Raw genomic sequence first — 15,593 nt, 5'->3', positions numbered from 1 at the left:
CACAATTCTCTCACGATTTCCTTTTCCAATATAAATATTTATTGCACTTATTAACTGCACATCAACTTCGTAACAGTTGAAACTGAACATAAAAACAATAAATAAACATAAAAACAATAAATGCCTCACATTTTGTGGTTGCCGCAAAATGTTGTACTGCTTGAAATTCCGTCTCCACCGTTGCTCGACACTGCGTGTATAGAGCAGGTAGTGCAACAATAGAAAAATAGTTGCGGGACGGCACTGTGTAGCGTTTGTCTAGGGTGTTGATCATTTTCCTAAATCCCTCGTTTTGTACAGTGTTGATATATCTTTGGTCAGGTGATAAGTAATAGCTTCCGTAATTTCTTTGTGCCTGTGGGAGTTCGACGTGTATAGGGAAGCGCTGTATAAGGTTTCCGTTATTGATGTTTGGGTGGTTGACCGGGACGAATTTTCTCCTGTCACTTTCTCGTCATCCCTGACGTGTTCTCCGTTGTTTTTTCCCTGCCAATTTGAGCATCACGGCACAGCTTCTGTATCACGTGGTATAAGGCTCCGCCCTTGTCATTTGTTGAGCAGGAAGAGGGAGCGCTTGTTTTCATGCAGATTGCGTCCCGGATCAAAATGCGGTACAATCGTCGTTTTTTTTTGTTGTTGTTTTTTTTGTTTTTTTAAATCGTTGTCATTTGGAAATGAGATCGCACATAAGTATGAATCGAGATCGCGATTTTCTAACGATTAATCGTGCAGCCCTAATTCCTAGTTAGTTCTATTTTCTCCCAGATAAAAATAGGACTATAACACTGTAACACTATATACTCTCTGCCTGGGAACCCCCGGTCACCCCCCCATGACTGAACAGTGAACCTGGAAGTAAACTGGTGTTTGCAGTGTGCTGCTTGTGTGCCTGCAGTCTAACTGTGGATCAGATCTAACTGGATTTTGACTGCAGGATGAAGATTCTGCTGCTCCTCTTACTCAGTAAGAAAGACGCTCTGATCCTCTGCATGCACACACACACACACACACACACACACACACGTCTGTAACTTGGTCATATTGTAACGGTGGCACTGATGACTGCTCTGTGTACTCTCCTAAATGAAGACCCTCTCTCTGCAGCTTTAATGAAGGGAGGACCAAATCAATCAGGACTTAAATTAATTTCTCATATTCGATAGTAGTTTGGAGCACTACACACACAAATACTTATGCATAAATGGTGCTTTATGCCTTTAATTACATGTACATCTTTATCTAATTGTGTTAAGTAAGTACAATGAAAAAATTTAAAGCCACATTTTGTGATCACTCTGTCACTGTGAATGACTTAAATTATTTAGCTAGATTTTCTTAAGGTGTTTATTTATTATATCGATCTATAAAACATCCATCTTCTTCTGCTTATCCGGGACTGGGTCGTAAGGGGAGCAGCCTAAACAGGGAAGTCCAGACCTCCCCCTCCCCGGCCACCTCCTCCAGCTTGTCCGGGGGCACCAAGGCATTCCCAGGCCAGCCGAGAGATATAACACAGGAAGAGATTAATTCCAAGTCCAAACCACTAAATGCCTGTAAGCGCATACATTTTCACAGCAATAAAATAATTATTGTGGGTGATTTTAACATCCATGTAGATGCTAAAAATGACAGCCTCAACATGGCATTTAATCTGTTATTAGACTCAATTGGCTTCTCTCAAAATGTAAAAGAACCCACCCACCACTTTAATCACACTCTAGATCTTGTTTTAACATATGGCATAGAAACTGAACATTTAACAGTGTTTCCTGAAAACCCTCTGCTGTCTGATCATTTCCTGATAACATTTACATTTACAATGATTGATTACACAGCAATGGAGAGTAGACTTTATCAAAGTAGATGTCTTTCTGAAAGTGCTGTAACTAAGTTTAAGAATATAATCCACACACTGTTATCATCTTCAATGCCCTGTACCAACATAGAGCAGGGCAGCTATCTAAACGCTACTCCAACAGAGGTCGATTATCTTGTTAATAATTTTACCTCCTCACTACGTACGACTCTGGATACTGTAGCTCCAGTGAAAACTAAGGCCTCAAATCAGAAGTACCTGACTCCGTGGTATAATTCTCAAACACGTAGCCTAAAGCAGATAACTCGTAAGCTGGAGAGGAAATGGTGTGTCACAAATCTAGAGGATCATCATTTAGCCTGGAGAAATAGTTTGCTGCTTTATAAGAAAGCCCTCCGCAAAGCCAGAACATCTTACTATTCGTCACTGATTGAAGAAAATAAGAACAACCCCAGGTTTCTCTTCAGCACTGTAGCCAGGCTGACAAAAAGTCAGAGCTCTACTGAGCCAACCATTCCTTTAACGTAATAATATATATACATACATAATACAATACAATACATAATATCCTATTAGAGCGATTAGAATATGCTGTAGGTATTACAGGTACTGCACTGCAGTGGTTTGTATCATATCTATCTAATAGACTCCAATTTGTTCAAGTAAATGAAGAGTCCTCTTCACACACTAAGGTCAATTATGGTGTTCCTCAGGGTTCAGTGCTAGGACCAATTCTATTTACATTATACATGCTTCCCCTAGGCAGCATCATTAGAAGACATAGCATAAATTTTCACTGCTATGCAGATGACACACAGCTCTATCTATCCATGAAGCCAGGTAACACACACCAATTAGTTAAACTGCAGGAATGTCTTAAAGACATAAAGACCTGGATGGCCGCTAACTTTCTGCTTCTTAATTCAGATCAAACTGAGGTTATTTAACTCGGCCCTGAAAATCTTAGAAATGTGGTATCTAACCAGATTCTTACTCTGGATGGCATTACCTTGGCCTCCAGTAATGCTGTGAGGAACCTTGGAGTCATTTTTGACCAGGACATGTCCTTCAAGGCACATATTATACAAATATGTAAGACTGCTTTCTTCCATTTGTGCAACATCTCTAACGTGCCTGATCCCATCTGCCGGTGGATCACTGACTTCCTGACGGACAGGAAGCAGCATGTGAGGCTGGGAAAGAATGTCTCGGACTCCCGGACCATCAGCACCGGCTCCCCTCAGGGCTGTGTTCTTTCTCCTCTGCTCTTCTCCCTGTACACCAACTGCTGCACCTCCAACCACCAGTCTGTCAAGCTAATCAAGTTTGCAGATGACACCACTGTTATTGGACTCATCTCGGACGGGGATGAGTCTGCCTACAGGAGGGAGGTTGAACGTCTGGTGTCCTGGTGCAGCCACAACAACCTGGTGCTGAATGCCCAGAAGACAGTGGAGATTATTGTGGACTTCAGGAAGCACACAGCCCCACTCCCCCCCATCATCCTGACTGACACCCTCATCACCTCTGTGGACTCATTCCGCTTCCTGGGTACCACCATCACCCAGGACCTGAAGTGGGAGCCCACCATCACCTCCGTCATAAAGAAAGCCCAGCAGAGGATGTACTTCCTGAGGCAGCTGAAGAAATTCAACCTGCCAACACGGACGATGATGCAATTCTACACTGCAATCATCGAGTCCATCCTCACCTCCTCCATCACCGTGTGGTACGCTGGAGCCACTATCAGGGACAAACAGAGACTACAGCGTGTTGTGCGCTCTGCTGAGAAGGTGATTGGCTGCAGACTCCCATCTCTGCAGGAGCTATACACCTCCAGGACACTGGGGCGTGCAGCTCGGATCACAGCTGACCCTTCTCACCCTGGACACAGTCTGTTTGACCTGCTCCCCTCAGGCAGGAGGCTCCGGTCCATCCGCACCAGAACCTCTCGCCATAAGAACTGTTTCTTCCCCTCTGCTGTTGGACTCATGAACAATAACCATATGACTGTTCCCACCACTAACACATGACCCTACACTGTGTTCACTGCATCATTTCATGTTTTGCACTGATCACCACCTGCACTCATGTATATATTTAACTACTTAGCACTTTTAATTCTTATTTTTATGTCTATTTAAGCATTATATGACAGAAAGTATGTTCGCACTAAGTACCGCAGCAATTTCCTAATGTTGTAAACCTGCTCAACATTTGGCAATAAAACCCTTTCTGATTCTGATTCTGATTCTGAAGTTAGAAATATCCTGTCTCAGAGTGATGCTGAAAAACTAGTTCATTCATTTATTACTTCCAGGCTGGACTACTGTAATTCTTTATTATCAGGATGTCCTAAAAACTCACTGAAAAGCATTCAGTTAATCCAAAATGCTGCAGCAAGAGTCCTGACAGGGACTAGGAAGAGAGAGCATATTTCTCCTGTTTTGGCTTCCCTTCATTGGCTTCCTGTTAAATCCAGAATTGAATTCAAAATCCTGCTCCTCACTTACAAGGTCTTAAATAATCAGGCCCCATCTTATCTTAATGACCTTGTAGTACCATATCACCCTATTAGAGCACTTCGCTCTCGCTCTGCAGGCCTACTTGTTGTTCCTAGAGTATTTAAAAGTAGAATGGGAGGGAGAGTCTTCAGTTTTCAGGCCCCTCTTCTGTGGAACCAGCTTCCAGTTTGGATTCGGGAGACAGACACTATCTCTACTTTCAAGATTAGGCTTAAAACTTTCCTTTTTGCTAAAGCATATAGTTAGGGCTGGACCAGGTGACCCTGAATCCTCCCTTAGTTATGCTGCAATAGACGTAGGCTGCCGGGGATTCCCATGATGCATTGAGTTTTTCCTTTCCAGTCACATTCTCACTCACTATGTGTTAATAGACCTCTCTGCATCAAATCATATCTGTTATTAATCTCTGTCTCTCTTCCACAGCATGTCTTTATCCTGTCTTCCTTCTCTCACCCCAACCAATCACAGCAGATGGCCCCGCCCCTCCCTGAGCCTGGTTCTGCCGGAGGTTTCTTCCTGTTAAAAGGGAGTTTTTCCTTCCCACTGTCGCCAAAGTGCTTGCTCATAGGGGGTCATATGATATGATTGTTGGGTTTTTCTCGGTATTTATTATTGTGCTATCTACTGTACAATATAAAGCGCCTTGAGGCGACTTTGTTGTGATTTGGCGCTATATGAATAAAATTGAATTGAATTGAATTGTTTCTGTAGCCACACTATAAAGCTGCTCTAACCCTACACATAACATCCCCCAAAAATCCTTATTCAGTCCTGACAGAAAACTCTATTATTAAATTATAATCTGGCTACTACTACTAGTAGTAGCCAGGTTAAGGTCATGGGTTATTGACTAACCCTTCCAATAGTCAATAGGAATGTAGAAATGGACCAGACTCAGGGTGGTCAGGGTAGTTTTAAATGAGCAAGAAACAAAGTAAACAAATGAATTGTAGTAACTAGCACTGTTCTGCAGTATAATTATGTTTAAAGAAAAAATGTGTGTCATCTCTATCAAAACAGTTAAATTATAACAATTTAACATATATATATATATATAACATATACAAAACCACATGAACTAATAGTTGTCAAAATGCCTGTGTCAACAGACTGAAAGCCATTATGCTGATTGTTCAGTGTAGTATCTGTGAGAAGCATCTTCATTTTAAGTCTTTGGATCTTTGAGACAGTTTGTTGGTGTGCAGGTTCATCAGCACTTAGGTCACCTATCAGTTCCACACTCGTTATCACTATCAATGACGTTCTAATGATGGAAAACAAATGCAGTACTTTTAAATAAAGAAAACAGGAAAATCTTGATAACCAAAAACTCTTTGATGCGATTGTTGTCATCACTGAAGTATGCACACAGACTTGTAAGAACACACTTCAAGATACACAAGTCTGTTTTGAGTTTTGCTTTCTTCTCTAATGACTAATCTTTTATTAATTCTTTAATCACTTGCTGTTTAAGAGAAAGAGAATTAAAGTGGACAGTATATCCAGGATTTGTTTTTGACATAAACTCATTGCTGCAGCCTCGGGCAGCAATGAGTTTATGTCAAAATAATGTCGGGCGCTTTTAGACTGGTTTTTAGTTTCACTCCTGAAGTTAGTGGGTTGGTTTCCAGCCACTGGCTCATGAATCCATCTTCCCTGTTCTGTATGTTAGTTTCAGCTTCAGTTTGCTCAGTTTAGTTTTTTAAGTCTCGGTTCTTGTTTACCTTTTGTTTTTTAGTGTCACAGAGCCATTAATAGACAGCTTGCCTTAAAAAAAAAAAAAAAAGACTTTCTTTTGCTTCTGGTTTCACTCTCCACTCCTCATGGTCCACCAGCTCAGACCATGACATAAGTGTGAAAATCTCTGATGCTGAATTGATCACTTGTAAACTGAACCCATCTTTGCATCTGTAGTAAGAGTTTGAACTTTCACCTCTTTTACATTTGGGTCCTCAGTTTCCCAGCATGCCACAGCAGTGGAGGTGTATGAGGGGGCGGAGTCTGTGCTGCTGCCCTGTCAGCTACTAGCTGCTCCCAGTGAGTTCACAGCAGCAGTGTGGGACTGCAAGGACCTCAACATCCCAACAGTCCATGTTCGTGTGAAGAGTGGTGATGATTTGGATGACCAAAACCAGCGTTACACCAACCGAACATCAATGAGTGCTGATGCTCTGCAAACTAATCTAATCTTCAGATTTCTGGAATCATGCCTCCGCTGTGTTCCATGTCCCGTTTTGTGTATTCAGTCTTGTTTCTGTGTTTGTTTACTTTTCTGTCTGTGTTGCGTCTCTGTAGTTTGTTCTTCAAGTCTCCTCTGTCTCTCGGTCCCTGCAGCTCAGGGTTAGGGTGAGCTATGGGACAGATGGCCTGAGATTTGACTCTGTAATACTTTGGTATAGAGGGGACCGGATGGTGCCTAACTCATTACCTCTTCACCACCGTGTTCACGTTTGGTTTTCTTCAAACCTGGTGCTCTTCATTATGAACAAGCATGTCCACTTTGTTCTCATCTATACAAAGCATGTGTTTTCCAAGAGGATGAACCAAAAGCGTTGTGGTTCATATCCAGCTTTATATAATAAAATTTATAAAAATGTTTTTCCACTAAGAATAATGTTTCTCAATGCAGAATGCTGATTATCTTATTGTCTGGAAATGATATATTACCCTTCATTGACTGATGGGCATTAACAGTTGCTTCTTGAAGATCACTGCTGATTTCTTAAGTCCTTATCATTTTGTCAATGCTCCAGACTTTCTCCCTGCCAAAGCCTCTATGTATATTGATGTCCTCACACTGATGTTGTGCAATCGACTACATTTGATCAGCAGGAGCAAATTTTTTTGTTAAATTAATCATAAGGACCAAATAATGTCTTGTTGTGTCTTCCTCCCCTCACCCCAACCAGCCATGGCAGATGGCTGCCACTCCCTGATCTTGTGTCTCCTGGAGGTTTTTTCTTGTTAAAAGGGAGTTCTTCCTTCCTACTGTCACCAAATAATATATAATATTAAAGTAGGTAGGTTCAGTAGCATCAGTAACTCTAACTTATGAAAGTTTAAGCCATATAGGGTATAAAAGACACAGGTTCTGGTTCAGAAAAACAAAACTAATGCAGAAGTTCCTTAGAGCTGCATTTCTCTGAAGCCCATTGCTGATGATAGCTGGTGAGGCAAAAAGGCTTATGGTCCTGTAGACGTCTATGACAGAACAGGTTTCTGACTTGATCTTTTCATGGTCGCCGTGTGGCAGGCAGGAGTTGCACCCAATATGCAGGCACTCAGGCATGAGGTTTAAACACAATGAACTCAGCTTTATTTGCTGGCAGGAGAAGGTCATACAAAAGCAAACTAAACTCACAGTGCGACATAGGGAGACCCACACAGCATGAGGGACGACACGACACTGACTCAGAGAAACACAGGGTTTAAATACACCAGGAAGTAACGAGGGGAATGAGACACAGAAGGAGAGCACAGCTGGGAGAAATCAGAACTGATGAGACAATGAAGCATAAACTGAGCACACTGAGATAAGACAGAGGCTGTATCCCAATTCAGGGTCTGCAACCTTAAAGTACGCAGCCTCAGCGATCCTCAAGGGTTGCGTACTCAAAGACCACTAAGGCCGGAAGTGCGAGGCTTGTGAAATGGGACGGTCTAGCCTCCATCGCGCTGCCCAGGTTGCCTAGCAACCATAACACCAATCGCTGGAAACGTTTCATACAGCTTTGACGGAAATGAAGGAGAACATATTTTGTTCGTGTGTTTGTTTCTACACGAGCTTTGTGTGATTTAATAAGTATCTGAGGCTGAGACCACAGGACTGTAAAACACGATTGTTGGCCTTTAAGATTAGCTAGTAAATAACAATTAGCTCATGTTGTTCATGAGACTAAAGTCAGTGTAAATATGATATGGCCAATATTATAGTTATTATATTAATCATCATAAGCCATTACAGCAGTGAGTTTGAACTCTCAAATCAAATCACTTCTATTGTCACATCACATGTGCAGGTACACTGGTACAGTACATGTGAGTGAACTCTGTGTCTAACACTGAGCTTCAGTAAAGATTCAAGTTGCAGTTATTTATATGTCCTATCACCTTAAACCTTCACTCAAAGACAAGTATCTTTGACAGTGTATATGTAGATGTATCATATATAAGAGACAAATATTGTCCGTTTGATATGTTGGCATTACTAAATTTCACTCAATGCTCACATATATGTGTAAAAAGAAAATGTACGAGCTGTGATAACTGTTTCTGATAAACAAAGAGTAGACTGATATATTAAATATTCCTTTATTGGGTGAGAAAATCAGACCATGTCATAACTGCTTTAAGTCATACAGAATAGAGATCAGAGCTTTAAACAGGCTGACTTCTGCTAAATGGGTCAAACTGGGCAGAAAGTAAACAAACACATAACATCCTAATAGAATATGATGTAACACTATAGATCAACTTACCCCAGAATATATAAAGCATATAAACAATTACAGCAATATGATGCAACAAACACAGCAGTGCTACTAATCCAAAATACTCAAAGCTTCATAGAACTGAAACAAACATTTATTTTTAGCTCCATTCTGCTGCTGATACATACCATTAGTGATGGCCCGCTTGAAGCTGACGCTCCGGAGCGTGTGTCGAAAAAAACAACGCACTGGTTCAGAAGCACTGTGTCGAAGCTTGCTTCGTTTGGCAAAAGTCACGTGACCAGTGACGTCCGAAGCTTCATTACGCACGTAACTGCTTCGGTACCTGATTCAAATGGAAGTGAATCATATGCGGGATTTGTGGAGTGTTTTGATGGTGACAGATAGCGAACCACTGATCATTCTACTGATAGATTTGGTTAAGATAAGATAAGATAAGATAAGATAAGATGAAACTTTATTAATCCCTCGGGTGGGTACCTCCGGGAAATTCAGTTTCCAGCAGCAAAGCACCGAAAGAAGTTGCATGTTACAGATAAGTTAAGGGGAATGAGAGAAAGGACATAAGCATAAATACACCATATATACACATATATACATATATAGATACAGAATATACAATATGGATAAATAGGATTGCTCATTTGAGTGAGTATATATATATTGCACAGTGATTATTGCACAGTCGAATATAAACAAACAAACAAACAAACAAACAAACAAACAAAAAAAAAAAAAACACCAAATATTACAAATATTGCACAGTGTAAAAAGGCACCTACAGCTCAGTTGTTCCCGCCCTCCCTCGTCCCCCTGTTTCTCCTCCCTGTCCCCTCCAGTGCGGAGTTAAACAGTTTGATGGCGTGTGGGACAAAGACGGTTTTTAAGTCTGTTGGTTTTTGACTTCGGGAGAAGCAACCTGTCGCTGAATAGGCTCCTCTGATTGTTTACGACTGTGTGCAGAGGATGCCCGGCATTGTTCATAATGTCCATCAGTTTCTTTAAGGTCCTCTTCTCTGCCACTGTCACCAGAGTGTCCAGCTTCATGCCAACCACAGAGCTAGCCTTCCTGATCAGTTTTTCCAGCCTGGATGAGTCCTTCTTTGCTGTGCTGCTCCCCCAGCACACCACGCCATAGAAAAGTACTCCTGCAACCACCGACTGGTAAAACATCCTCAGGAGCTTCCTGCAGATGTTGAAAGACCTCAGCCTCCTGAGGAAGTACAGTCGGCTTTGGCCTTTTTTATACAGGTGCTGCGTGTTGCACGTCCAGTCCAGTTTGTTGTCCACCCACAGCCCGAGGTACTTGTATGTGTTGACCACCTCCACCTCCTCTCCCCCTATCTGTACTGGCCGTGGAACTGGTCTGGACCTCCCGAAATCCACAACCAGTTCCTTAGTCTTTGAAGTGTTGAGTTGCAGGTGGTTTGTGTGGCTCCAAGTGACAAAGTTCCTCACCAGACTTCTGTACTCCTCTTCCTGATCATCCCAGATACACCCCATGATGGCCGCGTCATCTGCAAACTTCTGAATATGGCATAATTCAGAGTTATAGCAGAAGTCAGAGGTGTACAGGGTGAAGAGAAGAGGGGACAGCACAGTTCCCTGTGGTGCTCCTGTGCTGCTGACCACAGTGTCTGACGTGATGTCCCTCAGCCTGACGTACTGTGGTCTGTCAGTGAGGTAGTGTGAGATCCAAGAGACCAGGCAGGGGTCCACCTGCATCCTGTTTAGTTTCTCCTGGAGCAGACAGGGCCGGATTGTATTGAAGGCACTGGAAAAGTCAAGAAACAGGATCCTGACCGTGCCTTTACCCTTGTCCAGGTGTGAGTGGGCTCTGTGTAGGAGGTACAGGATGGCATCCTCCACTCCGACATCTGCCTTGTAGGCAAACTGTAGTGGGTCCTGGGCATGTTGTACCTGTGGTCGGAGGAGGTTGAGGAAAAGCCGCTCTAGAGTCTTCATAAGGTGTGACGTCAGTGCCACCGGTCGGAAGTCATTCAGCTCATTGGGCCGGTTCTGTTGTGTGGGAGTATTTTGAGTTGATTTTGGTCGGTGGGTTTTCCAGCTTTGTGTTCTGGGTGTTTGCTTTTGTTTTGTGCGTGTTTATTTTATCTGAAAACGGGAAAAACTTAAAATGTCAAAAATCTGCTTTTCATAATATAAATATCATTAAATAACTTTAGAAAAACTTCCATTTGACTCGTAACATTTAATGTTATAAAAAGATATATTTTACTTTAAAAAATAATCTTCAAATGTTAGTCTACAAAATGTGCAGCAATTTAATTTATTTATTCTCTTTAGCTGATAGTTTGTGGAGCCATAACTGCATCTCTACCAGTTTTTCTGCACTCCAGCCTCTTCTGTGCCATGTGAAGGGATTTTCCTTAAGGCAGGAGAAATTATCTCCACGAAAAGGAACCGATTCGGACATGGCACAGTGGAACAAATTCTCTTCTTAATGAAAAAAAATGAAAGAGGGTTACCTTAAATGCATCATATTTTTAATTTGCCAGTTCATAAGCATTTTCCCTTTCCATTTCACAATCAATTCTACCCCCAGGTCAAAAATATGTAAAGGAAAATTTTCCTAATATAATATTATTTATAAATATACCCATCTAGCGATTAACTGCATAAGTACATGGAGGCAGGACCTCAGAGCAGAAGCATACTGCATAATGTGCTTTATTATATGTATGTTATATGTAACGTGGTATTTTTCAATTATTGTATTTACCAACATCAAGAAGTCAAAAGCAAAGAAAGACATGGTGCATGTTCAAACAAGGAAAGTTTACCGGTCAAAATTATTTATTAAACAAATAAACTACACTTTTCTTTTTTTTTTTAAACCCCAAAAATATGCGGTCAAAGCAACACAACAGCAGCCCAATATCAGACAGAATTCCACTCTGTAGAGTGGCCAATCATTATGAAGCAGTTTGTTTTATTTTGTGGATTCAAGCTGCTCTTCATATTTTTGGCCACCAGATGTCACCAGAGAGGACTGTGTTGAAAAGCTTCGAGTAATGAACCGTTTTTCAATACAAGCTTCAGTGCTTCAGAAAGCTTCATTTGGCCATCACTACATACCATTGACTGTAGAAAACATGGACGACGCGACTCCGCCTCCTACCATTGTGCAGAAATGAAGCCAAAATATCCCGCTTGTGGAGGCTGCCATCTTGCAAATTTGGAGCCAGAGTCTGCGCAGTAGTGACTTGAGGTGGAGCCACTGTGTAACGCTCCCGCCCACACACCCGCTGGACATGACCGCAAACACGCCCCCCTACACTTTTTACGTAGCCCGGCTGCTCGAGTTTTTTTGCTGGTTTAACGCGACTGACGACTCCTTTAATTAAGGTAATTACAACCATGTCACTGTTATAAAACAAGACACACAGCTTATCATCTAATAGTTCTAAAATCACTTTGTTGTTAATTCGTTAGCTAGATTAGCCGCTAGCATACGCGCTGTGTTGGAGGCTTGTTGCTCGCTAGTTAGCGATGCTACTCACCTGCTACTCTAATAGTCTGTGTTATGGAAGGATTCAGCACTTCTTATGTTTGTTTTTATCCATTTTTAAACAGCGATGAGATCATCTGCACACTCTACAGAGGCCCAGAGTTACTGTTAATATCAAAAATATCATGCTGTCCTTTGAGATTTTGACATAAGTGTCACGGCTGCCGAGGCGAGCCGTGTGGTGTTGGAGGAAGGAGGACCCAAGATGCAAGCAGGGGATGAAATGCTAGTGAAGTTTTATTTACACAGAGGTGAGGTGGCAAAACAGGCAAGAGGGAAGACAAAACTAAAGACCTAAACTGGGAAAGCTAAATGACAAACCTGAGAACATACGAACGGGGTGAGAGGCAGAGAGACGCAGACGAGAAACAGCACTCCGAGGAACACAGTAACGCAGACTGACACGGAGTCACACAGACGAACCGGCAACAGGCAGGAGAACACACAGGGCTTAAATACACACACCAGTAATCAGGGGATGAGAAACAGGAGGGCAACACAGCTGGGAGAACTCAGAGCTGACGGGACAGGGGAAACGTAAACTGAACACACTCACATCAGACACCGACCTTCACAATAAAACAGGAAACTCAGACACGGGGAACCAGACAAGACGCTGAACTAAACAGATTCATAAACAGACGGGGTGACATCATATACAGACAAAGACACAGACTAAGGCAGAACGAATATAACACAGAACTCAAACAATGATAATCATCATCATCATCAGACAGCTAAAGAAACAGAACGTAATTATAATCAAAACAGCATCCCCAGAGAAGAACTAATGCAAAACGAAACCAAAACATAAACACAAAATGCTGGGTCGAACCGACCCAGGACCGTGACAATAAGACTGTGAGTGTAATGGATCTAAGACTGTTTAAATCTTCAGAGCCCTCTACAGCCAGGTAACATGGAAACTTTAAAAACAGCAGCAGAACGTTTCAGTAGTGTTGTCTAATTTGTCCTTTTCATTTAATAATAGAGTCCATATTATATCAACAGCTACATTCACCCTGGAGAGAAACTAGTGAGGGAGACCACCAGGACCAAGCTGGGTTTCCTGGGTCCAGAGGTTTGGAGAAACTTCTTGCCTTTCTTTCATCACAGCTGTCCTGTGCCAGATGTTCTGTTGACCTAATGAGAGAGGCATCATTTAAGAAACACCAGGAAGACTGAAGCTCATGGCATTGATCAAGCAGGACTCCTGATCTTCACCAGCAGCTCCCTCACAGGGAAATCTTCAGCACTCCTCCGTTGGCCTGATCCAGGAGATGGATAAACCCAGCATTTCATGAACACTGTGATGAGACCTTTGGTTTGTGTAATGTTATAAATACTCAGATACTCCCCAGAGGCTCCAGACTTTTACATAAAGATATTATATTCAGTCCTGTAGAAAGTTATATATTTAAAAATATATGATCCTCTCTGGTTAGTCTGGTATGAATAACCTTAAATCACTTTATGGTAAATAACACACAATCTGCAAAAACTGTGAAAGAATTCCAGATGACAAGTTTGTAGTTCAACATACAAGTGACAACCTTTGACCTTCATCAGGTTTTATTTAATTGTGTTAGAGAAAATCTCATATGCTCTTCATGCAGCTGAGTACATCAAGTGTTTAAAACGGAAGCTGTGCAGGTCTGAGATCAGCAGCTTTGTGAAACACCAAACTGAGGTCCTGTTAATGCTGATATATAGTGACACAGTTACATGAGTGATTAATCCTTTTGTTTTTTGTCTTTAACTTTATCAATAAAGCTGCAGCTTTCACTACAGCACATGTGGTGCTTTAACCTTTGTACTGTTTTCATCAGTTCATTTTGCAGTTAACATGTTGGATGATCTGTCTGCTGTCACTGGGTGGTGCTGAGGTCTGAATCTGAGGGCAGCCCCTCAAATCACAAAGAGAACAGAACCATCAAACTCAGATATAAATTTTATCCCTCAATATTGAAATGAAGCTGATTCTTCTGTCCTCACACACTCAGGATCTGAAGTTCTTCTCTTACATTTTTTCAGTATTACACTACAGTACTTTAATCCATAGTTCCTGATTAATGAGGAGTTACTGAAGTACAAGCTTTTAAAAAAGATGTTACTGTCTTTACAGATGTGGCGAGAGACTGAAAACATGCTGTTGTTTGCATATATTTGATATTCAGTTCTGCACAGGAGCTGCAGCAGGGTGCAGCCTGTTGCTTTTACAGTATAATACTTGTAATAAAAGTACAGTAACAGTAATTAGTGACTGATTAGCCCAGAACGTTTCTCTTGATTTCTTTAGTAAATTCATTCACCTGCACAGATTAGCTGAACGAACCCCGATAGCCGAAGGCTCATCTTAGCTAGCTAGGTCTCAGGAGCTAGCTAAGGACAGTAGTTAAGGGTTAGCTTACAAACACGATTAACTTACCGAAAAAATGCAGCGGGGCCTCGGGTCCTTCTGTCGGGTAGTCCAGTTTACTGAAGAACACCTCAGACTGTCAGGTTAAAACAGTCGGTCGTGTTTTCGTAGCGTAAACTCTGGCCCTCCTCTCAGAGCCTACGCTCTATCTGCTATTCCCGAACAGAGATACGCAAGTTTCTCCGTGACTGCAGCTGCCAGTCAAAGCTGCTATGATGACGTTTCACCCCAATTTAACATCACCGCGGTAGAAATTAGAATCAAACTTATGGGAAAGGAGACCCCTTGGACATCAATCAGCATGATGAGAACTATTGATAACAAAAGAAAGAATCTTTGGAAAAAAATTATCTAAGGAGAATAAATTTATTTTAGTCTGACCCCAGTCCCATCCGCTAACATGGAGGAGGCGGGGTTTATGACCTATACTGCAGCCAGACACCAGGGGGCGATAGAGACGTTTTGGCTTCATTTTTGGGGAGCTGTGGCGTCGTCCATGTTTTCTACAGTCAATGATACATACTTTAGGTTTCTGAATATTAAACTTGTTGCTGCCTTTCATAGTGTTTAACTTGAAGGCCCTGAGTACTTTCTCCCACACTGAAAACACTGGAATGATAACATTATTTGAACATTACCTAATAAGACTGATTCAGGACAGACAATTAGTTATATTAAACTTTTCTAGCAGTCCTTCACAAACAGGGAACAGTCTGTCTATTCTCTCCATCTGTCAGCTGCTGCTGGCTCTTCCTCCTCCTCTTCCTCACACACTGCTGAGTTTGTCCTGGTGGATCATCAGGGGTGCAAAGCCTCACAGATGATGTGCAGCAGTGGGTCCCTCAGTCTG

The 15,593-nt window shown here is 41.9% G+C and overlaps 2 protein-coding genes across 2 annotated transcripts in view; one reads left to right on the top strand and one right to left on the bottom strand.

The window, feature by feature from the left end:
- LOC134624309 (nucleotide-binding oligomerization domain-containing protein 2-like) overlaps positions 1–15,593 on the bottom strand; it is a 1,192,597-nt gene that overhangs the window by 1,051,892 nt on the left and 125,112 nt on the right. The gene's annotated exons all lie outside the window — the stretch shown is intronic.
- Positions 1–15,593, top strand: part of LOC135932497 (uncharacterized) — a 125,412-nt gene that overhangs the window by 28,861 nt on the left and 80,958 nt on the right. The window lies entirely within an intron of this gene.

This window comes from Pelmatolapia mariae, linkage group LG3_W (genome assembly GCF_036321145.2).
Source record: "Pelmatolapia mariae isolate MD_Pm_ZW linkage group LG3_W, Pm_UMD_F_2, whole genome shotgun sequence".
Taxonomy (NCBI): domain Eukaryota; kingdom Metazoa; phylum Chordata; class Actinopteri; order Cichliformes; family Cichlidae; genus Pelmatolapia; species Pelmatolapia mariae.
This window is presented reverse-complemented; position numbering and strand designations above follow the sequence as displayed.